Genomic DNA, 25,118 nt, shown 5'->3' on the forward strand with positions numbered 1-25,118 from the left:
GGGCAAAACCAGCTTTCACCTTAGAAATTGTTTTCTGTGACAAAGGTTTCAAAATTGTATTTGTCATCTAACCATTTTTTCCCCACCTCGTACTCTCAAATGATAAAAGAGAGAGCACCTCTGCTCTACAAAAAGACACCCTCTTTTGATTTTTTTTTTTTTTTTTTTGGGAAAAGCCTTCAGGATGGATGGCAGTGAGATACAGAACATGTTTTGCAGGTTGTGATTTTTTTTTTTTGTTTCCTGACCTTAACACAGTTTTTCATACACACATATTTAATGTATTCAACAACAGTACCAAAAAATCCTCACATCCACCAATCAGCTTGTCCAAATGCAAATTCTGGTAGGTGGAGACACACTGGAGGGTTGTGCTGCCATTCAGTGACACTTAGGCTAGAAAAATTGGGCAGGGAGAAATGTAATGAAATTCAACAAGGGTAAGTGTAGAGTCTTGCACCTGGGAAAGAACAGCCCCATGTATCAGTATAGGTTGGGGACTGACCTGTTGGAGAGCAGTGAATGGGGAAAGGACCTAGGAGTCCTAGTGGATGGAAGTTGACCATGAGTTGGCAAAGTGCTCTTGTGGCCAAGAAGGCCAATGCCATTCTGGGTGTATTAGAAGGGGTGTGGTTGTTAGGTCAAGAGAGGTTCTCCTCTCCCTCTACTCTGCCCTGATGAGACTGCATCTGGAGTATTGTGTCCAGTTCTGAGTGCTGCAGTTCAGGAAGGACCTCAGGGAACTACTTGAGTGTCCAGCACCAAGCCACAAAAATGGAGTGGAACATCTTCCTTATGAGGAGAGACTGAGGGAGCTGGGGCTCTTTAGCTTGGAGAGGATGAGACTGAGTGGTGACCTCATTCATGTTTATAAATATGTAAAGGGTGAGTGCCAGGATGATGGAGCCAGGCTCTGCTTGGTGATGCCCAATGACAGGACAAGGGGCAGTGGGTGGAAGTTGAGGCATAAGATGTTCCATGGAAACAGGAGGAAAAAAATTTTCACTGTGAGGGTGATGGAACACTGGAACAGGCTGTGCAGGGTGGTTGTGGAGCATCTCTCGCTCCCTGGAGATGCTGCCTGAATGCATTCCTGTGTGATCTGGTATAGGTGATCCTGCTCTGGCAGGGGGCTTGGACTGGATGATCTTTCGGGGTCCCTTCCAGCCCCTACCATTCTATGATGCTGGGATTGTGTGATTCCCTGCCCTCTTCACCAGCACATCTCAACCCATTAAATTAACTTTTAAATGCATGATAAGAAGGTAAATATAAATCAAGAAAGTCAAGATGAAAGAAACAGAAAATTCTAAGGATATTTCTTAGACAATGCTGAGAAAGTTATTTAAATTCTGAGTTGTTTGCTAAACCTGGATCATGGTGAGTTTTCTGAGATCTTACACAAATTGCAGGTACTGTGCTTTTAGCACACAGCTCTGGGATTTCTATTTTTTTTTCTTTAAATCTTCTTAAGTCTCCTCCAGCCTTTTGCTTTTGTGTTTGACTCCTCTCAGCATGTGTTCAAGAGTGGTGCTCAGTGGTACAGGTGGGATTGGTGACACTGCAGGAGGCTCCATGGTAGCACAGGCTAATGATTTGGCTGAGCCCCTTGATTCAGCTGCAAGGTTATTCCACTTTGCATTATTCTGAAGGTCTGGACTTTACCTCATTTCTCTCATAGAACTTTGACTTAAAATAGGCAAGTAGACCTGCTCAGCTGTGAAAGAGCCTAGATTGAACTGTATTTTAATACTGACAATACCATTAGATATATCTCTTCCATTCTCCTTTTTTCTTTTTCTTTTCCTTTTTCATTATGAATCAAACACATTTTTGGGAAATATCTCTCTGAAGACATGTATCCACTTTTAGTGCTTTTATGAGAATCCTGTATCCCCACAGGCCAAGTCATTATTTCCCTATCTTTTTCCTCTACTCTTTAACAGTGGTGCCACCATTGTTGCACTACCTCAGGCTGCAATTCATGTTGCTAACTTAAATGAACTGATTGCTATCCTTCTGATCTATGCTGGTTGTATGAATTCCTCCTGTGGAGAAAGGAAAGACATAGCACCTATACCAGAATGGGATGACTTGCCTAACAGATGTTCCATTTTCAGCTGCTTACAGAGGCAAGCTAGACACCTGCCTTAGGCTTCTGTTGTCCATCAAAGGGCAGCAAAGCTGGTGAGGTGTTTGGAGCACAAGCCCTGTGAGGAGCGGCTGAGGGAGCTGGGGTTGTTTAGCCTGGAGAAGAGGAGGCTCAGGGGAGACCTTATTGCTGTCTACAACTACCTGAAGGGAGGTTGTAGCCAGGTACGGGTCGGTCTCTTCTCCAAGGCAACCAGCAACAGAACAAGAGGACACAGTCTCAAGCTGTGCAAGGCGAGGTTTAGGCTTGATCTTAGAAAGAAGCTCTTCATAGAAAGAGTGATTGGCCATTGGAATGAGCTGCCCAAGGTGGTGGTGGAATCACCATCACTGGAGGTCTTTAAGAAAAGACTGGATGATGCACGTAGAGCCATGGTTTAGTTGATTAGTTAGGGTTGGATGATTGGTTGGACTTGGTGATCTTGGAGGTCTCTTCCAACCTGGTTGATTCTGTGATTTGGCTGGCTGAAGTAAGATAAAATGAATCTCTGCTTGAGTAAGAACACAGTCTTTTCTTGTGTTCTGCTCTGAATCTTTAACAGAAATATGCTACTGGATGATATAACAAAGTTATTGCAGAAAGTTCTAATACTTGTCTCTTCTCCAGATGGAAGTCTGCATCCTCTGCTTTCTAGTTTAAGAAACTTTGGAGGCTTGCCATATAGCACTCAGGCCTGGTCAAGAAGACCTGCATACAACCAGTCAGGTTGCATGAGGCAAACAGACCTTCAAAGAACAAGGACCGAGCAGGCTTTTGCACTTTAGGCATTATGCAAAGCAAAGGAAATTTGAACTATCTTTTCATATTTTACTTTATGTAAGAACCAGAGATATTTAGCTGTACTTCTGCCATGATAGATCTGTAAAACTGGTCACAGTGTACACACCCATTAAATTAGAAGCCTCTGGCCCATAAATGCCCAGATTCTCTTTGCTATGTAATGTGATCTGTAAATTGCTTCCGGTGTGCACTCCTTACCAGAAGGGTTGGCAGTATAGCTTAGGGTTTGGAAACATTTCATTAGTGGATCTGGATTCATGATACCCAAATGCCATTTAATTTTCCAGATATAAATAGACTTTGTCCTCTATTTTGTTGCTAAAGTAACTAGCAGTTAAAAGATCTTTCACTGGATAGTGAAATATTAAAAGCCATATATGAGTACTTCAACATTCTCATTCTTTATGAAAGAATCTATCTAGTGAATGTAAAAGCAAAGTTTGAAATCACTGACCTATTTGATCTTAAGAATTCAGGAGGTAGGCTAATAAATTTTTAAGGCATGTGACCCTCAAAATCTCTCCTGTAGCACTCAGAAGTGAGAAACAGTGGCTGTACCTGCAGTGGGTGGGTGGATAGATAATTCCCACTATACGTGCAGTGTGTACATTTGTGTCTAGAAGCATATGTAGGTGCATATTTGCAGCAGTACAGTGGCAATATATAGGAAAAAACTATGGAGTTTCTGGGTAAGTTATCTGAAAAAAATTTGGAGGGCTAACTAACTGTAGACTTGCTTTTATTTATAAACTAGGATTTTTTTTTTTTTCCAAGAGAGCTCAATATTTCTTTAAGACATTCCCAGTAACTTCCCATGGATTTTAATCAAGAGTAATATCTTAGATTTTTATCCCCAGTTCTCCTATACATTTTGTGATTTTTATTTTTTTTTTCTCCTATGATTTGATGGAAAGTGCTCATACAAATAGCAGCATTTTACATTAAATTATCTAGGTTTCTGAGAGACTCCACTGCATTTCTGTAGATCCCAGTTGCTCTCATCCATATTAATTGCTACCATTTTTTTTTCCACCGTGTTGGTACTGAAGGGGAGATGCTTAGTGAGAAAAAGATATGGTGTCAGAATTTTATGTGTATTAAAATGTGAGAAGAAAAGCTGTACAATAACCTTTACAGCATTACATACTCCATTACAGAAACCTAGATATGGAGAAACTTAAAAACTCCTGACCCTTTCTTCCCTGCTCCCTATTCCCGCAGAAAATATGGCATATGTATTTCAAACCATATATTGTGAACATAATTATCTTGCTTTCATGATTTTTTCCCCCCTTTCTTTCCACCATTCAGGATTGCTGGAGGCTTATCCAAATAAAAATATTGATTTTAAATTGAAATCTCTTCTTGACTAGCTCAGCTGGAGCACCTGAGCCTAGACTCTGGAAGCAGCATGACTAGAAAAGCTGCCCTCCTTTCCTCACCTGCCTTAAACCTTGATAACTTAAGTGTTGAATTTTTGTCATCTGTGAGGAGCAGTGCTAAGGTATGTGCTGGCATGAGATCTGACAGAGGCATTGGGTATGTGTATTGCCTGGCCACACAGAAAGGAGCATACACCCTGACTGATAGCATATTCAGATGTGATAAAGGCAGGGGAGCCCAGGCTGCTTTTGGGAAGTGGAATAGCAATGCAGAGGAATTCCCCCAGGGCTTTGTACTCCATGGGCAGCGGGAATCATGAATCTCTTCAGACAGGAGGGAGTTATTCATCATGAAGACTATTATGCCATGCAAGCCATTGCTGAAACAGAACACCACCAAGCTATTTCCTATCTTATCAGGGTGTATTAATAATGCAGTAGTAATAATAGAAGTACAAATTAAAAATAACTGGATAAGCAGATAAGCAGAGTTCTTGAGATTAGGGGGATTGGGAATTACTTCAAACAGTTAATTGCAGAGCAACACATAGGGGGAAATTTGCTTTTGCTGTTTTGCCTTTATTATTTTCTTACTCTTTGTCTTATCTCTGTGAGCATTATTTCTAGGGCTTTTACATAGACACTAATAAGGACAATATTTCCTCAAGATTTCAGGCTGTTCTTTCTCTCCAAAGAAATGAAGTATCTTCTACTAATCTAATTCAATAGGGACTAATGCTGAATAAGAAGAGTGTTCTGATTATTAGCCTTCATTTACATAAACCTCTTACCACTTTCTCCTCCCACTCCCAGCCCACAATATAAAGGCAGACAAGGCATTACAAGTGTCAGATATTCAAGCTTTAGGATGAATTGGTGCAGACTGTTCCCTGAAGGTTTATAAGGTCCTTCCAGAATGCAGTAGCATGAAATCCCAGTGTCCTGAGTGTCTTGAGGTGTAATGGCTGGGCAATGATAAACATGAGTCTCTGATTTCTGTCGTCGTATGATTATTCTTCCCCCGGTCCTTTCTTGTACAACCTATGCCTGTCAGGGTTTTGCCTGATTTGAAGGCTCTGCATGGTTCCTTTCAAAACAGAATTCAAATAATGACTTGGAACTACTCTTTGGTCTCCTACTGGGTACCAAAATGGGTCTCACTTAGGGCAAGAGACTGTCACTTTGATTTCAGGTCTTATTTGCTAAGCAATTTTCAGGATACGCACATTCTGCCCTCATGAAATAGGTATTTGAGCTAGTGCAATGTGCAGCCATTTCATATAGCTCCATCCAAGCAACACTGGCCCACTGAGATATAAGATTGTCAAAGGAAGCCCAATGTATTGAATGCCCAATACATCAATGCAGCAGAAGCTTAGCAAAGAGCTGCAGCTCAGCTATTACTCTGCTGTTTTTTCTGGGCAGCAACATAATTTGTGAAACTAGCAACATGGGACCTTGGTATCAAAGACTGTAAATCATACATCATCTTGCTTTTGGCATAGTTTTAGTTGTCTATAAAGCTTTTCCGTGTAATAATTATTGTTTTTTAGTGAATAGGTCAATCTAATTGTGAGAGACTAAAAGTTAGCTCTCCTGGTGTGACTCAACAAAGATAAAATCACTTGCTGCTTGCCCCAACAATAGCTGATATGTGTTGGGCAGAGCCACTGGAAGGAAGGTGCAAAGATCATGTAGGAATCCTGTCTATCAATCCTGGATGCAAGTCACCTTGTGATTGCATTGTGATAACACTGGACTGCAGCTGGCCTACCCAGCCATCACGCCTTCAAGACAAGATAATCTCCACCCATCAAGTACCCTGGGAAGGGTGACACAATGGATTCACCACCTGTTTCCTGATGTGTAATGAGTATGGGGGCATGTAGATGAGGATGGAGGAGGCAGAGGGTCATCCCCTCTCCCCCCCCCCCCCCCCCCAAATCCTTGCCCAAACTCACAGAAATGCCCAGAAAGATTTCTGGGGGAACGATAGCTGGATATTTACCTAAGGATGATTTCCTGGCTCCTGAATTCCTGAGGGACAATGCTTGGACACATACCTAAGGACTAAAAACTGTATAAAAGACTGGAGCCACTACTGGCTATTTGGAAGAAAAATGCAGAAGAAAAATGTGGGGGACTGTGTGTCTACCGGACTGGATGGTTAAAGGAAGGAAAACGCAGGAGAAGGACCATGCTGCTGAGAAGGAAAAGCCCGGGACAATGCTGCTCTGGAGAAAAGAGGCTGCCCAAAGGACCACATCTCTTCTCCAGCCAAAGCCTCAGCACCCTTTCTCTACAGACCCAGTCTCCCCAGAGGACCACAGCTCTTCTCCAGCCAGAGCCTCAGCACCATTCCTGTGCTAACCCAACATCTCCTGCAGCACCTTTCCTCCACAGGCTCAAACTGTCTTGGGGGGGTGAGGGGTGTGGTAATATAATTCCTTTCCTCTTCTCTCTCTTCCTCTCTATTTTCTCCTTCTCCCCTTCTTATGCCCACTTTATTTATGCAATAAATAGTCTAGCTGTTGATATTTTGGCCTTGTTTGTGCCTCTAATTTCACAACACGGGAATATTCATAAGAACTGAGTCTCTTTCCCTCTCCGGACCGAGACACTAATATACAGAATAGTTCATCACAGTTTGTTGCCACAGGAACATCCTCCACAATTTGTCAGATTACAAGTGTGGAGAAAGCTGTTGTATAAATAACGGTTTATTCAGTAACAAGAGAAGAAAGCCATTTGCAGAGTAGGCCATGAGACAGAACTTGGTGAGGGGGCAAGGACAAAAGGATGCATTGTCTACACACTGATCTGGAACTTTCTGTGTCTGTTGTTAGTATTTTAAAGTGTTCAGCACAGTTTGATGTTTAGCTTCTGTAACAGAGTGGTACATCTTTGGCTGGTCATTCTTCATCGTTCAGGTTGTACCTCCACTGATGTCAATGGTGTTGATTGAAGCATCAGGGGTGAATGTAGCAGAATTTACCAGATCCATGCTCAAGGAGAAGCAGTGAAAATAGATAAACTAGGCCAAAGGAGAAGTAAGCACTCCGTTAACCTGTGATTACTCTTGACAAACACAGTGTGTGGAATATATTCATCTTGTGAACTAGATGACTGAAAGTCTCTGAGCACGTGAATTCATGTGGATGATGAAACTTTGAAGAGTTTATAGGCATTTTTACAGAACCTGCCAACAAACTGAGTGTCTGTGATACTTGTATCCATGATACTCATTACTCATGGTAATAGCTCCCATCATGCTATTAAGCCTATCAGCCAGATCTAGGTTCTCTTCCTTTTGTTTTCTTCCCTGAAATTATTCACAGATGTTTTCTGTCTACCTACCTGGCTCTGACATGCATCTCATTGTCCCTAACTGCCCCTGATGTCATCTTTGCTGTTGTACTTCCATTACTTAGGATGCTTTTCTTACCATCAGTACATCTTCAAGTGGCCTCTCTCCTGAACCTGTGATCCTTCTAGCTGTGCCTGCTCTGGTCTGAGCGCTGCATCCTAAATGTCAACATCTCATTCAGGAAAGTGTGCATTTGTTTTATTTTGTTTTTGTTGTGCTGTGATGAAACAATAAATAGTATGGGGTTTTACTGCATCTAAAGAAAGGCAAAGGGGGGAAAAGGAAAGACATGCAATTAGTTACTGAAACCTAGAGTTAAAGTGTAAAATTTGAAACTGCTCTTCTCATATGTCTTAGTCTCTCTTCACTAAGTTACCAGGCAAGAATCACAAAACGATTAATGAGACAATGCTTGTTTTAAGGCATTGTTGGCATTCACTAACTATCTCTCAAAACTAGACTGTGGAGACTTGGTCAGGAGACTAAACAGATTTGCAAAGAGTACTACAGAACAGGCTATTAATATTTTTCCAGTTACCATCTAGATAGAAAATGTAGAAGGTGGCTGCCTGCCCTGCATTAAGTCCCCTCCCTCCCCTCTCACTTTTTCAAGGAAGATTTGTAAGAAGTGAAAAGACCTTCTAGGCTCTAAAAGTTTTCACAGGGAAACTTTTGCATCTCACTGGGGTTTTGGTCATTTTATGGAATTCTTGTGTGTTATGCAATGATTTATATCAATCTGTTTCTCCTACAGGATAGTTCTAGAACATATAGAAACACAGGGAATACACGTTCTAGCTATTTCTGTCATTTACACTTGTCTTTACCTCTCAACCACCATTCCACTTCCAATTAAGTTGATCCTTCATAGCCCAAATATTTTTGCCCCCCCCCCCCCTTTATTTCTAGGATTCTCCTATTGTCTTGGAAATCTTTTAAAATATATTACTAAATAAACATGTCCATTACTTAGTCCATGCTCAAATGACCTTACAAGATGGATAAAGCAAAGCGGTGATAAGATGCACTCTCCCTCTCTTGTTCCTGACACCTTAATCATACAGCACAGCTGCCCACCCATACCACTTGATCATCTTCTTGGAGGAGAACCTTCCTCCTAAGTGGCAGAAACAGAATGCACACAGTCTTACATTGTTATCGCATGTTTATTTGATTCAAAGTAAATGATTTGATTCAAAGTAAATGATTGAAGTCCCAATTATTAACGTTTAATCAAAGATGAGCTCATAAGAAACTCAAACTGAATAGTTAAGGACTGGTAATTAATTTTCTTACTTTGTGGAGACTGACCTTTCATACCCCAAAAAGAGCTATGTTTTAACAAATTGTAAGAGTTCAGAGAAAAAAAAATAATAAAGATCAGAAGCTGTATTGAGTGTTTGTCATGTAAATGTTACCATCCACAGTGACCATCTTTAGAACTAGGTATCAAACCAGACTTCTGAAAGGAGGTCAAAAGGATGTAATGCTCTGTAAGAATGATTGCTTTCTGAAACAATAGGAACTGAATTCATCTATGACTGACAGGCAGAAGGCAAATACTGAATTAAAAGGCTTGTTTCATGAACAATGTGTGTTCCTGCTGCTGGGATTTTTAAGAATGAAAAGATAAATTGTACCTTGCTTTTGCCTGGCTGTGCAAGCCTTAGGGGGGTGTTTGCAAATCTGTTGCACTTGTAACCACACGGTAATACCACACACAGAAGCAACACGTGTGGTAACTAGAGTTCAAGTATTATTTAGGAGAGCAGTCATCCCACAGTTGGGCAGGGGCCCTCTGACAACAGCCTTTTCATGTGTGGAGATGTGCAGGAATTCTGTTATCTGGATTCTCAGATGTTATGCTGGAGAAATGTATTTTTCAAAGAGACTATGGGAGCACATTTCACTTCAATAGTTTACATTCTATCAAAAAATAAAAGCAGAATATTGAGATACTTTATATTTTGAAAATCCAGACAGCTAGAGATTCAGAGCAGTGGAGGGAAGGCTGTAGGTGGTCTCCCAGTGAAGAGACAAGTAGATTGGGAAAACCAGTATGTGAATTAGCAGTTGTGACTGAGAGCCCAAGATTAAACAGGCACAGACACTGAACAATCCTCTTGTTGCTTGAAATGGCCCTAGTCAAGCAGAGCTGAGGTATGTTAATAAGTAAACTGATCTGGATGCGTTTTATGCAGTACCTGGACTATTTAGAAAGCATAGTTGTCACTGTGGCATCCTCTGTAGTTTTCAATTCACTTCATTAAAATAAATTTTTTAAAAAAATCTTGAATTGCACATGTTGGGTAGGGCTACCCCACCAATCATACCTTCAGTTCACATTCCAGCATGTGCTTGCAAAAGTCAAATAAAACCACCTCTGTCATCCAGTGGTGCCTTTTAATTGACACAAATCAAACAGCTGCCAGAGACCAGATCAAGAGTACAGGGAAGGAGTAGGAGGAAGGATGAGGATTATATATTGGTAAGAGCTTCACAGTGAGACATGAATTTGCATTTGCTGATATTTAATTGAGCTTGACAGTAAAGGCTGTTACAACTCCACAGTGTAAAAATGCTTTTGCCTGTCCTTTCCCCCCTCCTCATTAAAAAAACAATTTGTCTGTGTTTTACTGATCTTAACACAGATAAGGAAAGAAGTGAACCTTCCTTTCAATTCAGACTGAAATACTCCTGGTATTACTTCTAGCTCCATCTAGACAGGCCTTTGTCATCATGGTTCAGAGTAGATGTTTAAAATGTCACACAAGAATGAAGGAAGGAAAATAAGAGTGAACTGGAATTTCTTAGACCTGGCCTGGTTCAGATATTTGCCTTTGCAGAATGTACATTAAGTGGTAGATAGTTATTGCAGATTAAGCAATAATTGTTATGTTGTTGTGCAAATTGTTTTATCAGTTATGCTCATCTGTCCTTTTCACTTAGGGATCTGTAAGGCTATCACTTGCAATTCATGGGTATTCTTTCCTTTCAGTTACCAAGCAGCAGTACATGAGACAAGACTGAAAATCTTAAACGATAGTAGAAGGTTGATTGTATAGTTTAGTAAAAATCAGATACAAAATACAGTTCAGAGATTAAAGCAGTATATTGTGGTTATGAAGAGTTCCTTGGAAATAATTCTTCCTTTTGACCCTGTGGGGTTTATTTTCTCATTAAAAATAATTGCAGTTAATAGAGCTAATGAAGTGCAGAGGGAATACAGGTTAAGCAAAGCAGGACTGACAGGAGCAGTATCAAAAATGTACATGGAGATACATGAGGACTGGTCTCCTGTCCTCATCTTCTTTTGCTGTTGTTTTTCAACTACTCCAGTTATTTTTACTTACACCCCCCACCCCCCCATCTCAGAGAGGTTACCAGGATAATTCTGGTGTATTTGCATTGATTCTGCTTTAAGTCAGTGAATATTGTTCTCAGAGGACATTAATAGCTCTGTGCTTCTGACACACAAAGAGAATTAATTTCCAACTGAGAAATTAGGTGCTTCTGAAAACTAGCCTTTTAGAATAGTGTCTACAGTCAGAAAGGCTGATTGTCCAAATGACAGACATGCATAGTTGACTTTCCTCTTTATGTAGCCTGATTGAGACATGATGAGCATGCTGCTGGCCTTTGCAGTGGATAATTTTGTTACAACAACATCCTCTGGGAAAGGCCTTCATAGAACAAGGATGACAAGTGTGGCAAATTGCTTACAAACCCCAGATCTAGAGGCTTCTCTTTCTGAAAGCTGCCAGCCTGCAGTACAGCACTGCTAAAAAGCTGTAATTTGGTAGCTGTTTCTGCTGCTGTAGAAAGGGGCACTACTTTCCTATATTCTTTCTCAGAAGGCTTTTTTTCATAGGACCGACAGGTTTGGGAAGCCCGAAGTATGTGAAAATTTAACATAACCAAATAGTCACAGTGAGGACTGCCTGTTGCAACTCTAATAGCAAGAGAAGTAATCACCTTCTGATGTAGTGAAATAGGGCACTATCCTCTTTCCATTCCAATTCTGACACAGAAATTTTGTCTGTGACAACTGCAGTGTCTTTTCCCCTAGTTTTATTGCTTTTTATCTTTCCTATTTCAGTTGTTAATGGAGAGAAGTTGTCAAAAATAGTATATCCTATTGCATTTCTTACATACTTCTGAGTAGTTGCACCACAAGTATATGGTTTGTAAAGTGCTGGGTTTCTGATCTGTGTATCTTCTGATATATTTCATGGTGGCAAGGGCTATCGTTCTAATTTCTCACAGTCTCCTAAGCAGAAATGGTCTCTGTAGTAACATGAAGAGGCAGGACATCATTGCCACAATGGGTTGACACATCCAAAAGGATTTATATTCTAATTTCAGTTCATTAATGACTGTGATATTTAACTCTTCCAGGCTGCCCTTTTACTAGCTGTGTCTAGTTTTCTGGACTGCAATATCACAGTTACTCAGCAGAATATAGCCCCTGACTACAACTTGCCTCTCATTGCCTTATGTCCTTGCTTCCCAAGAATATGGTCCATCCACATTGTCTCCTGTAGTGCCACTTTTTCCAGCTCCCATGTTCACCCTGGGGCTGTCTTCTATGTTGTCTCCTTTTCTTGGAATCTGTCTTCTCCCTTTAGACCAGTCTGTCTTCACTCCCATTCAGCTTCTCCAGCTGTCCTGCTGACCAACCTTTGTTATGTAACAGAAGGAAGATGCAGCAGAAAATGATTAAATAGATCAGTGTAGAGCTCTGCAAGATCAGCTTTGCTGTTTGGTACTTACTTGCATCTGCTAACAATCTTATACCTAAAATCTTAGTATCTTGCACCTAGTACATCATGTCTTATTTTCCTGCTCAGCTAATGCTACTATTGCTCACTATGTGGACCAGAGTGGAACAACCAGCTCTCCATTTCCCTTCCTGACCTCTCTCTGCTGTCTTCTGATGTAATGCTTTTTACTGCTACTGATGCCACAATCTTTATTGTACCTTTAGGAAGTATTTATATGTTATGTGTTACATTTTACTCCCACAAGGGTTTCTCTTCTCATAAACAAGCCTTACAAAAATCTCTGCATTGGGTGGTAACATACAAATTTGATCACTTTGTTCAGACAGAGGATGAGGTAAATGATGGATTGAATTGATTAAAAAAAGTGTATTGCTGTATGTAAACCAGTCCCTTATGGTAGAGTATACCTCTCTTCAGACTGTATCACTACTGTTTTGAACAAAGCATTCATTTAGGAAGGGGAAAAAATATCACCTAGCATGAAAGTTCAAGCCTGGAGTTAGCACAGTGTGAGGGTGAGTGAAGCATACAGATGCTTTCTTTTTTTTTTTTTTTTTTGAAACAGTGTGCCAAGGGGGAAAAGGCCAGAAACAACCCAGCTGGAATGTGGAAACGTTGGGACCATAAATTAATAACTTAATTTCGCTTTTAACAAAGAGTGTGTTTAGAGGTATGCTCATTATGTATTCGTATGTTCACCCAGAAAGCAGTGCAGTAGCCAAATGACATATTCTAGCTTATGCACACATTAGGACATGACAGAGTTCTCATGATTTCTGTTGAACATAATTGTAGATGTGTCGGGGTGCAAACTAGTAATTCTAGAGAATAATGCAAGCAAATCCTGGTCTCTCCCAGCCCACCCCTCCACTGAGAGAACTGTTGTCATGCAGAATTAAAGTACTTCTGAAATGACTTACCATAGCTGTTACATCATGTTCCTATTTGTAAATCTCTGGAGGTTATCAGCACAGTTAATTCACGTGTCTTGGATATCCTTGAAGTTAACACCACAAATCAAAGTATATTCATAATATTGGTTTAGAAGTCAGATAATTATAAATGTAGAATATTAAAAATGAAAACCCTCATGCAGCCAAAAAAAGTAACACTGGATTTTCTGTAATTAAACTGACAGGATGTTATAACTGCTGTAAATAATAGTGACTGCTAAAATCTCTCAGGCTCCCCAGTGTACAAATCAACCAAACATGGATTAACTTAGCTTCCTCTGATGTGTTTTGCACTAATCCAATATCCTCTGATAAAAGGAGAAGGTCTTTAATTAGAACATTTTGTTTTCTGTATACACTGTGGCTTCTCAGAAAACACTCTTTAGCATTATGGAGTTTGAAGTCAAGTAAACTTTGAAAGTCTATTACCTAAATGATGCTTAGGAACATCTGTGCAGGGCTTTCATTGGGACACTGGTGCTGGATGCACATGCTTTGTTTCTGATTCTAACTATTCTCATTCAAGCCACAAGATGAACATTCTCAGTCCTGTATGTATTTCATTTCATACAGGACTGATGTGAGGGTTAACACAAGCTCTAGGCAGCTCCTGACCTGTTCAGCTCTTGCAAATGAGAATTAAGACAGCTCAAGAGCTGAACAGCTGCAAGGCTGCCCTTGTGTGCTTTTGTTGGCCCTGGCATCAGTCATTGCTTTTCCAGGAGAGTTTTTGGAGTGCTGCATGTTCCTGCAGCATATCCTTTGCTCATGGTGTGCCTTTCCCACACTGATCCCATCAGAAACTGTTCAGATTTCAGGTTTCATTGATATGCTGTTCTATGGGAGCCTTCTGCATTGTAGGTATTGGATGAATGTTGGATTCAGCAGCTCAATTACTTTGTCGAGCTGCTGCAGAGAAATACAGAAACCAAATTGCTCTCTGAGGCTGACAGGAAGACAGACCTGCAGTAGTCATATGAGTTGAATAGTTTCATTTTCATGTTTTAACAAAAAAACAAGAAGAAAGTTATTAAAGGTGACAGTAGTAGAAGACAGGTTCTGTGGCAGTCTCTGCACTCTCACCCTTCCCTAGATGCCATTATGTTCTTGAACCAGTAACCACTTTCTGTTAATGTTACCTTTGCTCAGTTCTGCCTCTTTTGGTCATCAGATTTATAGCAACATGGTTAGGGGTTGGAGGGAAAGAGATGGGAAGGGAGAGAAGGAGAGGCAGAACAGGAGAAGCAAGCTGGTGGCTGAATAGCTTCACCAAAATTTTCTCATAACAAAGCAGAAAAATGCATATCAGCATGGATGCCTGAAATACCTCTGAGTTCTCGCTGAGGATGGAGAAATGTTTAGTGGCTAATAGCTAATATATTCATTCTCAAGAATGTCAGAAGGTGACTCTTATGTAGCTTGCATTTGGATATGTGTGTGTAATTAGCTGAACTCTTCAGAGGTTGGTGTTCTTCCCAGAAAATCAGAGTTGCTCCTGTATAGCAACTCTACAGACTAACAGCTGGTCAGAGGGCACCTTAACATGGCTACAGTGCCAGAGATGTGCCAAATGCTTTTAATGGGGTTTAAGATTTAAGTAAGGTTGTCAATTCTCATGTAATGCATATGAGACCAACTGCAGCTGAACATCGCCTTAAGCTCCTCTACAGTCAAGACTGTATCTCCTGGTTTTGAAGCCTGGTGAAACCACCTTCTTGCTTTTCAACCTGCTGACTGATGTGCTAACTGTGTCTGGTGTATTGGGGCAAGGAGGAGGAGAGGTGCGAGAAGTGTGTCTGAAGCAGTATGTGTTTCACAGACTGGCTCTTCCGCCTTGCGAATGGACGTGGAGGTGTCCCATGTGCACAATGTGCTGGTATGTTACTTGGCACATGGATTTTCATGCACTGGAACAGGAGAATGATGAATCCAACCAGACATCTGTTTTTGACTCCTTCAATAGACACTTTACACTTTCCAGAGATAGATTATACCCATGTGGTTTTCTATTGACTACCTAACTACTCACTCACAGTCCTTCACTGCATAAAGCAGTCCTCCATATCAGTTTTAAATTTGGCTCTACTGAAGAACAGTAATTATTTGAGCAGCTGGGAATCAGAGTAAGGAGGAAGAGTGAGGGGAAAAAAAGTAATTGAGACAGAGATGTAGCTTAAGACAGATACTTTTAAAGACTGGGGAGAGAAATATTTATTTGATATACAGTAATTGTGCAGTATAAACAAGCACCTCAGATGAACTTCTGCTAACAAGTGACCTCTTTTCTTTTTTTTTTTTTTTTACTTTTTTCCTCTTTTTAAAATATGTTTGGAACCTTTTGAGAAGGCTGTGTGTAAAAGTATCAAAACCCACAGCTCAGGGGAGAGAACATTAATTTTATCGTTTTGTGTAGACACATGCATGCACCAACAGAAGCCAAGTCACTGAAATAGCCTGTAACAAATGGATGTGATCCAGAAATGTCTGTGTAATTAGATTAGCCTTTGGCCTGGCAAAAACTTCAAAAGTTCCATTAAAACAGTATGATAGAGCTAGTAAAATAGAGAGGAATTTATCCTGGGCTTAAATTGGGGGGGGAACCCCAAAACAAACCAACCCCACACATGAAAACAACCTTTTTATTTATTTATAATATTTTTTATTTCCCAGTAATGAATCCATTAGATTAATACATTTATCATTTGGTCACAATAATGGTGTTAAACTAGGAATGCTTAACCAACAATCAAAAAAATTTACATCTCTCATGTAAGAGAGACTTCCCTTCCATCATGCACTGAAAACCTGATCTTTAGTGGCAGTTGTTTTTATCTTTGCCGTCAGTTTGCTCAGTGTTTCAGTTATCTTCTCTTCTAATTATCTTCTCTTCTAAATCAGACTGGAAAAACAGCTGACATACAGGACCAAATTATGGACCAAGTATACATGACCAGGGGAAGAGTCTGAGCTGTGGTAGCACATAGGTGAGAGAGCAGAAGCTTTGGCAGAGCACAGCAAGGGGCAAACTCTTGTTCCTATGCCTTCTAAAGGCAGTAGGCATTATATCACTGGCTTCAGTGGCAGCCTAATTAGATCTCAGAAGGCTTTTTAACAGCCCCCACCCCCAAATCTGTTGACTGTTTCCTGTGGTATTAGTGGAAAAGTATGCATCTTCTGCCAGTGCAAGAGATAGCTCCACATGGAACTTTTTTTCCACTAAAAGTTTATATTACAATACTTCTTTTGTCACTGTGAGGCTGAAGTGCAGCCTTGTCCATGAAATACAGTATGAGTTTGTTCCGAATGCAGAGAAATGGCACAGTAGGTTGAAGCAATAGACTAAGTCTAGGCACTTGGGTTCACATCGTTGCTCAGACCTTGTAAAAATGAATTGGTAGTCCCAGAGGACTCTTCAGCATACTTCATTCACAATACCCCTGCAGGTTTCCATCTCTGGCCAGAAGAGGCTTAGGATGAGGAACCTGAAGATATACAAGTCCGCAGGACCTGATGAAGTACATCCCAGAGTCCTGAAGGAACTAGCTGATGTAGTTGCCAAGCCACTTTACATGATATTAGAAAAGTCCTGACAGCCAGGTGAAGTCCCTGGTGACTAGAAGAAAGGAAACCCATTTTCAAAAAGGGTAGAAAGGAGGACCCTGGGAACTACCAATCTGTAGATTTTGCATGTCTGCAGAGAGAGTAATGAACTAGATTAGCTCTACAGAATACTGAAGCTTTAATATATGCCCAGTTATTAGATCTAGTTCTACTAAAGCAATACCTCATTATCTAATGTGGTGGGTTTTGTTTTTTTTTTTTTGGTATTAGTAACTATATTTGGGGGTAGCTGCTCCCTGTCATGTTGTGTTAGTTCCCAATATTCATCTAATCAGATTATTTAAAATCCAAGGGTATATTTCAAATTTCTTCTTGTCTATGTAATGCGTCCTATAAGCTACATTTTCCAACACGTTTGTATTACCAACACAGGCCTATAAAACTAATCAAATATAACACCAAAATTGCTCAGAAAATTTGAGCATTATGGATTTTTGTTTCGATTCTAAACAAAGTTATATTTTGAAATACCAAAGTCTGCGTCCTGACAAAAATACAAATTCTGAGAGTTGGGTCTTTATAGGTGCAATTGAAAGTCGTCAAGTTAAAATGTGTTTGTGATTCCTTGTAAGCAAAGTTGCTTCAACTGCATATGTCGCACCAAGATACAGGTTTTTAATTTCAGGTATTTTTTGAGAGTTCTTTTACCCAGTGAAAAAAAGGAAAAAAAAATAGCAAAATATGCTGGCTTATCTGAGTTTGGAATTTTCACAGCAGTGAAATAAATGCCACATTGCAGAGGCTTGGCAAGACAGACTTGTAGTTCATCCCTGCTGTTTGTGGGAGAGGGGGCTGTGCTTTAATGCCTTTTGTAGAACAGCCTAACAGGCTGAGGTTTGCTCCAGCGTTTAGAGGTAATTAAAGGTGGTTAAAATGTAACTAGATAAGAAGTTTGGGGTTTAAGTGGTTTTTTGAGGTGCATGTTAATATAGCTGTCTAGGTATCTCTTAAGTATTAGAAATAGCTCTCCCATGTGAAGGTTCTATAAAATGTCATGTGAAACAGCAAATAAACCACCTTTTTCTAACAGAAATCACAGGGGAGCCAAGGTAGCTGATGCTTAAAGCAGATATGTAACAAATTCAGTCATTGGTGGACCTTGTTACTGGCAGAAACTCTTTTGCCAGGTGAGCTAGCAGGAGGCATTCTGAGTTACCCTTATCTGGAAGTCATTATAGATTAATAACACTTTCTTCCTTGTGCTTCTATCCGTCTGGTGACTTGCAATATTTCAGAATGTATTTCAGAAGATGCTGCAGTATGAGACACAGTAAATTAGGCTTACTGTGCATGTCAGTGATCTATATAGAAAATATTTGAGGCATAGACCAGAATGGTTTAGAAAGACTTATTGTGGTCTATCAAGTCAAATAATTCATGTTTTGGAAAAGCCCTCAATATAAGTTGTAAAACAAATGGATTTATTTTACAACCTATCAAGCTTTGTAAGGTCTCCTAATGCAGATTTATATAATGTATATTTTTCTGGTTTGACGCAATGAACTGTAACAGCTTAGTTAAAATAATATTAAGAGGTTTACTGAATCTCACACTATCATAGGACATCCAAACAGCCATACAACTGAATATAGAATAGAATAGAATAAACCAAGTTGGAAGAGACCTTCAAGATCATCACGCCCAACCTATCATCCAACACCACCCAACCAACTAAACCATGCAACCAAGCACCCTGTCAAGTCTCCTTCTGAGCACCTCCAGCGATGGCGACTCCACCACCTCCCCGGGCAGTCCATTCCAATGGGCAATCACTCTCTCTGTGTAAAACTTCCTTCTGACCTCCAGCCTGAACTTCCCCTGGTGCAGCCTGAGACTGTGTCCTCTTGTTCTGGTACTGGCTGCCTGGGAGAAGAGACCAACCTCTGCCTGTCTACGATCCCTCTTCAGGTAGCTGTAGAGAGTGATAAGGTCACCCCTGAGTCTCCTCTTCTCCAGGCTAAGCAGCCCCAGATTGTCTTGTGCTTTGTTCTCTCTTGTTATTACAAAGAGAATGGGATATGTCCTGACGCATCCTTACAGAGACTGTGTTTCTTGCAATGTCTACACAAATTGGTAGACACCAGTGACAGCGTGAATTCCCTTTACTTTGACTTCCCATGCAGTATCCAACTTACCAAAACTTTCACCGAATATTAGCTTATGTGCATTCATGTGGCACACAGGTAAGAAATACAGAAGCAGTGGTATAGACAAAGTTTTTTGTGTGAATATGACATATTAGCATTTATTAGGCTTTATGTTACTGAGTAATCTGAATCAAAAGCCAATGTTGGGATGCACACCATCCAAAGTAAGATCAATATCCCATTTTTCATTGTATAGGAAAAATACTATGTAAGAATGAAACATACTTGCTTATTAAAGAGGTAAGCAGAGAGCTGCAAGATGTGCAGACTCAGAGGAATGTTACTGAGAGAACAGAATCATAGAATTGCCTATATTGGAAAAGACCTTTAAGAACATTGAGTCCAGTCACTGGTAGTGCTTAAGAAAGTGAAAGACTAATGTACAGCTATAGTACTGGACTACAAGTGATAAAGGTAGCTTTAGGAGTGCAATTAAAAACTCACATTGTTAATTTTTCACCATAATAGATGTCATAATACCTGTGACTGACCTGAGGCTTCTCAGCGAGACAGTTTTGTGGTCCATTCTGTCTGAATGTGGTGCTACTGTCTGCTCCAGGAACTATGTGGAAGGATTTTATATACTCAAAAAAGTGAGGGAAAACCCAAGTTGATCCAAGTTAGGGCTTTGGCTCCACTAGTTGTGGTTGGCATGACTCTTTTTTTGGATTCTGACCCAACCCTGGCCACACTTGCTTTTCATGCTTCTCACATTTCATACTGGTATATATGACCAGTCTCTATTCAAGCAGTCCCGCTTCAAGACATACCTTTTTCAGGTTTTGTGGTATCACAGTATAACTAAGGTTGGAAGAGACCTCGAGGATCATTGAGTCCAACCTGTCACCACAGACCTCATGACTAGACCATGGCACCAAGTGCCATGTCCAATCCCCTCTTGAACGCCTCCAGGGACGGTGACTCCACCACCTCCCTGGGCAGCCCATTCCAATGACGAATGACTTGCTCAGTGAAGAACTTTCTCCTCACCTCGATTCTAAACCTCCCCTGGCACAGTTTGAGACTGTGTCCCCTTGTTCTGGTGTTGGTTGTCTGGGAGAAGAGACCAACCCCTTCCCACTTACAACCACCTTTCAGGTAGTTGTAGAGGGCAATGAGGTCACCCCTGAGCCTCCTCTTCTCCAGGCTAAACAATCCCAGCTCCCTCAGCCTCTCCTCATAGGGCTTGTGCTCAAGGCCTCTCACCAGCCTTGTTGCCCTTCTCTGGACACATTGAAGTGTTTCGATGTCCTTCTTAAACTGAGGGGTCCAGAACTGGACACAGTACTCAAGGTGCGGCCTAACCAATGCAGAGTACAGGGGCACAATGACTTCCTTGCTCCTGCTGGCCACAGTATTCCTAATGCAGACCAGGATGCCATTGGCCCTCTTGGCCACCTGGGCACACTGCTGGCTCATGTTTAGGCAGCTGTCAATCAGCGCCCCCAGGTCCCTCTCTGTTTGGGAGCTCTCCAGCCACTCTGACCCCAGCCTGTAGCTCTGCATGGGGTTGTTGTGGCCAACGTGCAGCACCTGGCACTTGGACTTGTTGAATGCCATCCCATTGGACTCCACCCATCTGTCCAGTCGGTCGAGGTCCCTCTGCAGAGCCCTTCTGCCCTCTAACTGACCAACATCTGCTCCTAACTTGGTGTCGTCTGCAAACTTGCTGATGACTGACTCAACCCCCTCATCCAGATCATCAATGAAGATGTTAAAGAGGATGGGGCCCAGCACTGATCCCTGGGGGATGCCACTGGTGACTGGCCCCCAGCTGAATGTGGCACCATTCACCACCACTCTCTGGGCTCGGCCCTCCAGCCAGTTCCTAACCCAGCTCAGAGTGTAGTGGTCCAAGCCATGGGCTGACAGCTTATACAGCAGTTTTCTGTGGGGGACGGTGTCAAAGGCCATGCTGAAGTCCAGGTAGACCACATCCACAGGCCTCCCCACGTCCACCAGACGGGTCACCTGATCATAGAAGGAGATCAGGTTGGAGAGGCAGGACCTGCCCTTCCTAAATCCATGTTGGCTGGACCCGAGCCCTTGGCCATCCTTCAGGTGCGCAGTTATTGCCGCCAGGATAATCTGCTCCATCACTTTCCCTGGCACTGAGGTCAGGCTGACTGGCCTGGAGTTTCCAGGTTCCTCCATCCGACCCTTCTTGTGGATGGGGACCACATTGGCCAGGTTCCGGTCATCTGGGACCTCTCTGGTGAGCCAGGACTGGAGGAAAATGATGGAGAGTGGCTTGGCCAGCTCATCTGCCAGCTCTCTCAGCACCCTAGGATGGATCCCATCCGGTCCCATGGACTTGTGAGTGTCCAAGTGGTTCAGCAGGTCCCGAAATAATTCCTCATGGATTTCTGGGGCACTACACTGCTCCCCGACCCCATCGCCCAGCTCAGGAGGCCACTTGTCCTGAACTCCTGCCTTGCTGTTAAAAATTGAGGCAAAGAAGGTGTTCAGGACCTCAGCCTTTTCCTTGTCTTCAGTCACAGTGTTCCCCTCCAGGTCCAATAAGGAGTGCAGGTTCTTCCTGCCCTTCTTGTTATTGTTAATATATTTGTAAAAATGCTTTTTATTATCTTTGACAGAGGTGGCCAGCTTCAGTTCCAGCTGGGCCTTTGCCTCCCTAATTTTATTCCTACATAATCTAACAACTTCCTTAAACATACCTCGAGAAGCCTTCCCCTCCTTCCAAAGGTAATACAGCCTCTTTTTTCCCCTTAAATCCTCCAGGAGCTGCTTGCTCATCCAGGCTGGTCGCCTTCCCTGCCGGCTTGCCTTTCAGCACATGGGAACTGCCAGTTCCTGTGCCTTCAAGAGCTCCTGTTTGAAGTAGGTCCAACCCTCCTGGACCCCTTGGTTCATGAGGGCTGGTACCCAGGGGCCTTTACAAATAAGTTTGTTACACAGGCTGAAGTTTGTCCTCCGGAAGTCCAAGGTGGAGGTTCTGTTGGTGCTCCTCCCTATCTCCCTGCATATTGAAAACTTCACTATCTCGTGGTCACTGCACCCTAAGCAGCCTCTCACGATCACATCTCCCACCAGCCCTACCCTATTGGAGAACAGCAGGTCAAGCAGAGCCTGTCCCCTGGTAGGCTCGCTTAACAGCTGTGTCAGGAAGCAGTCCTCCGCGCACTCCAGGAATCTTCTGGACTGCCTCCTCTCTGCTGAATTAAGTTCCCAGCAGCTATCTGGCAGGTTAAAGTCAAAGTCAAGGACAAGATCTGATGATCTTGAGACAGCCTCCAGTTGCTTGTAGAATAATTCATCAGCCTCCTCATCCTGGTTGGGTGGTCTGTAACAGACTCCAACCAGGATGTCAGATTTGTTAGGCTGCCCTCTGATTTTAACCCACAGGCTCTCAATTCCCTCATCTTCCACCTCAGGTTGTGTGGCAGAGAGTGACTCGCTAATATAGAGAGCCACCCCTCCTCTTCTCCCTCGCCTGTCTCTCCTAAAGAGCCTGTAGCCCCCCAGTGCAGCACTCCAATCGTGGGTGTATTTAAAAAAAAAAGAATTTGCAGTCGAGTTTCCTGCATTTGGGGAAATCGCAGGGGTCAGCACACCCGGAGTGCAACGGATGAACCTCGCCCTGGGAAAACCTCCTGCCTGATCATGGTGTCTCCCCTGCCAGGTAAGTATCAAGTATAAGTATAAGACCATCCTTCATCCACAGGCAGTAGAGATGTCTCCTTCCCTACCACACAGTGCTGATTTAGCTTCACATTTAGATTTGAAGTCTGAATATTTCATCAAACTTCATTCTTGTGCTGCACATTAAAAATCACTCTGTAGGTGTTATTTGCGGTGATATCTTCTCCCTTTTATCATTCTGATGTATTTCACCTTGCTTATTTCTTTGGCCTATGCTCTAATCTACTGTGGGAAGGTGTTTCTTAAAAAATCCCTGAAACACTCCCCTCCCTTCCTCTTCCCCGTTTCATTTTCTCTTCATTAATCTCACTGTTTTGTGAGGAGTGACAAAATGTTACAAGGCATCAAAGATAATTTTTTTCCCTAATACTAAGCTACAGTAGTGACAAGCATGGAGATGAATTAACTTAAAATGAAAGATCCCTTTATTGCTCAAGAGAAGGCTAGTTGCTTCAAACATTTGTGAAACCTGTGCACTGACTGCTGCTCTTACAGCCATTGTCTGGCATGTGGTGCCATCAATGACAAAGACCAGTGTTACCATAGAAATGTTCATAGTAGGTGGAAAAACATTATTAAAGAGATGAATTTACAAACAGATTTATTAGTGTAATAGGATATCTCCAATAACTGTCAGCAGAGATGCAGTGTCTGTGCAGAAACAGTTACCCACACACAAAGCACCAAGGTCTTTGATCAGTGAACTCAGTTTTGGGAATGCTGGCTTGTTGACTCATGGTGACATCATTGTGGCTAAAGTGGAAATCATAATACTTTAGAGGAAATAAACTAGCCAGCTTTGTCACCCACCTCTCAGAAAGAATGGAGCTGTAGAATTGTTACCTGCCCAATGTAATCAAGCTCCTCCACTGGTTCTTTTCCATCTCCACCTAATTTTTTCTGCCTGAATCAGAAAAGAGTGAAATCAAATTGTCAATGTAGTTTAGCTAAAGGCGGAGCCTTCTTGAGCAGCTTTGAAGTGATCAAGAGCTTGATCTTTAGAAAGTAGGCTTACATATCTGATGCAGTCCCATCCCGGTGATTGGTGCAATGGAAGGATTCCTGCTTGGGTATGTAGGGTCCAGATTATTCTTAGATATTTAAATAGCATGCTTAGAAAAGTGATCACAGTAGACATAGGATTTGACAAGGAGGCATCACTTTGGCACTTACAGTGAAGATTTTTAAGACATATGGGACCTAAAAGAAAATGTATTAAACTTCTATTTTAATCATCTTACTCATACTTGTGAGTGGTGATTACAGCCCTTACCTATTGCTACGTTTTTTTTACTGCCAGACGCAAACTATTAGCAAAGGAGCTAGAGTTTCCCTGTGCTTCTCTGTTACATCATCTACTGAGAAACAGAAAATCTTTCCCATAATCAAAACTCCTCACTACTTTAATACATGCTTCACCTGGCTATCAGGAGGAGGTAAAGTGCTTGTCATTGCTTCATAATGTTTGTCTGATTGCCCTGCTAGTCTGAGGTTTTGAAGCCCAGGTAGAAATGCATTTTTGTGTTTTGTTACGCAGCTCAGCCTGTCTAGGGTTACACTAAGCATTGTTCTAAAGGTGTTCTTAGAAACCAAGTTATAATAATCTTGTGTATGTATAAGCTTAGTGACAAAATGATGTTATGGCACAGTTTTACTTTTAGAAAGCCCTGATAATGACCATTGTATTCGTACTCAGTAAGTCCCTTTGTGTGTGTGTGTGTGTTTTGGTTGTGGGAAAAGTTAATTATACTCAATACTAAAACACTTGCAGGACTCAACAGAGTTTGTTTTTATTGTTCTTGTGGACAGCAGCTGCAGGCTATCAGTCTGGAGCCTTGATAAATGTTTTTGACATTTCCTAGAGACACCCCTCATGAAAAAAAAAAAAGCTTTTTCTTTATTCTGAAATGTTGAATTCTGCATTATTGATCACATGCCATTCATTAAATGTGGCTACTTACTGGGAGAATAACGTAATCACTAAGCTACACACAACATAATGAATCATTCTGATGCCAAGCACCAACATTAAAGGAATGTTAAGGTTGCTTGGTTAAGTGCTCAAAAGTCAGGAAATGGCAGTTGAGGTTTTGAAGGCAATAGGAATTTTGCCTGAATTAAGATTGCAGAATTACAGCTGAGGACATGTACGAAGACTACTGATAAACAATGGATATTGTTCTAGGGCAAGTGGTTACCTGCTGTTTTCACAAACACTGCTGTTATTTATTTCAGCTTTTAACAAGGCAGCGAGTAGTGAATCAAAACA

The 25,118-nt window shown here is 41.6% G+C and overlaps 1 protein-coding gene and 1 pseudogene across 1 annotated transcript in view; one reads left to right on the forward strand and one right to left on the reverse strand.

The window, feature by feature from the left end:
- Positions 1-25,118, forward strand: part of KIF26B (kinesin family member 26B) — a 329,942-nt gene that overhangs the window by 218,824 nt on the left and 86,000 nt on the right. The window lies entirely within an intron of this gene.
- On the reverse strand, positions 22,694-22,837 carry LOC137454045 (U1 spliceosomal RNA; annotated as a pseudogene).

This window comes from Melanerpes formicivorus, unplaced genomic scaffold (assembly GCF_026170545.1).
Source record: "Melanerpes formicivorus ecotype bairdi unplaced genomic scaffold, bMelFor1.0.p_v2 SCAF_2, whole genome shotgun sequence".
NCBI classification, from domain to species: Eukaryota; Metazoa; Chordata; class Aves; order Piciformes; family Picidae; genus Melanerpes; species Melanerpes formicivorus.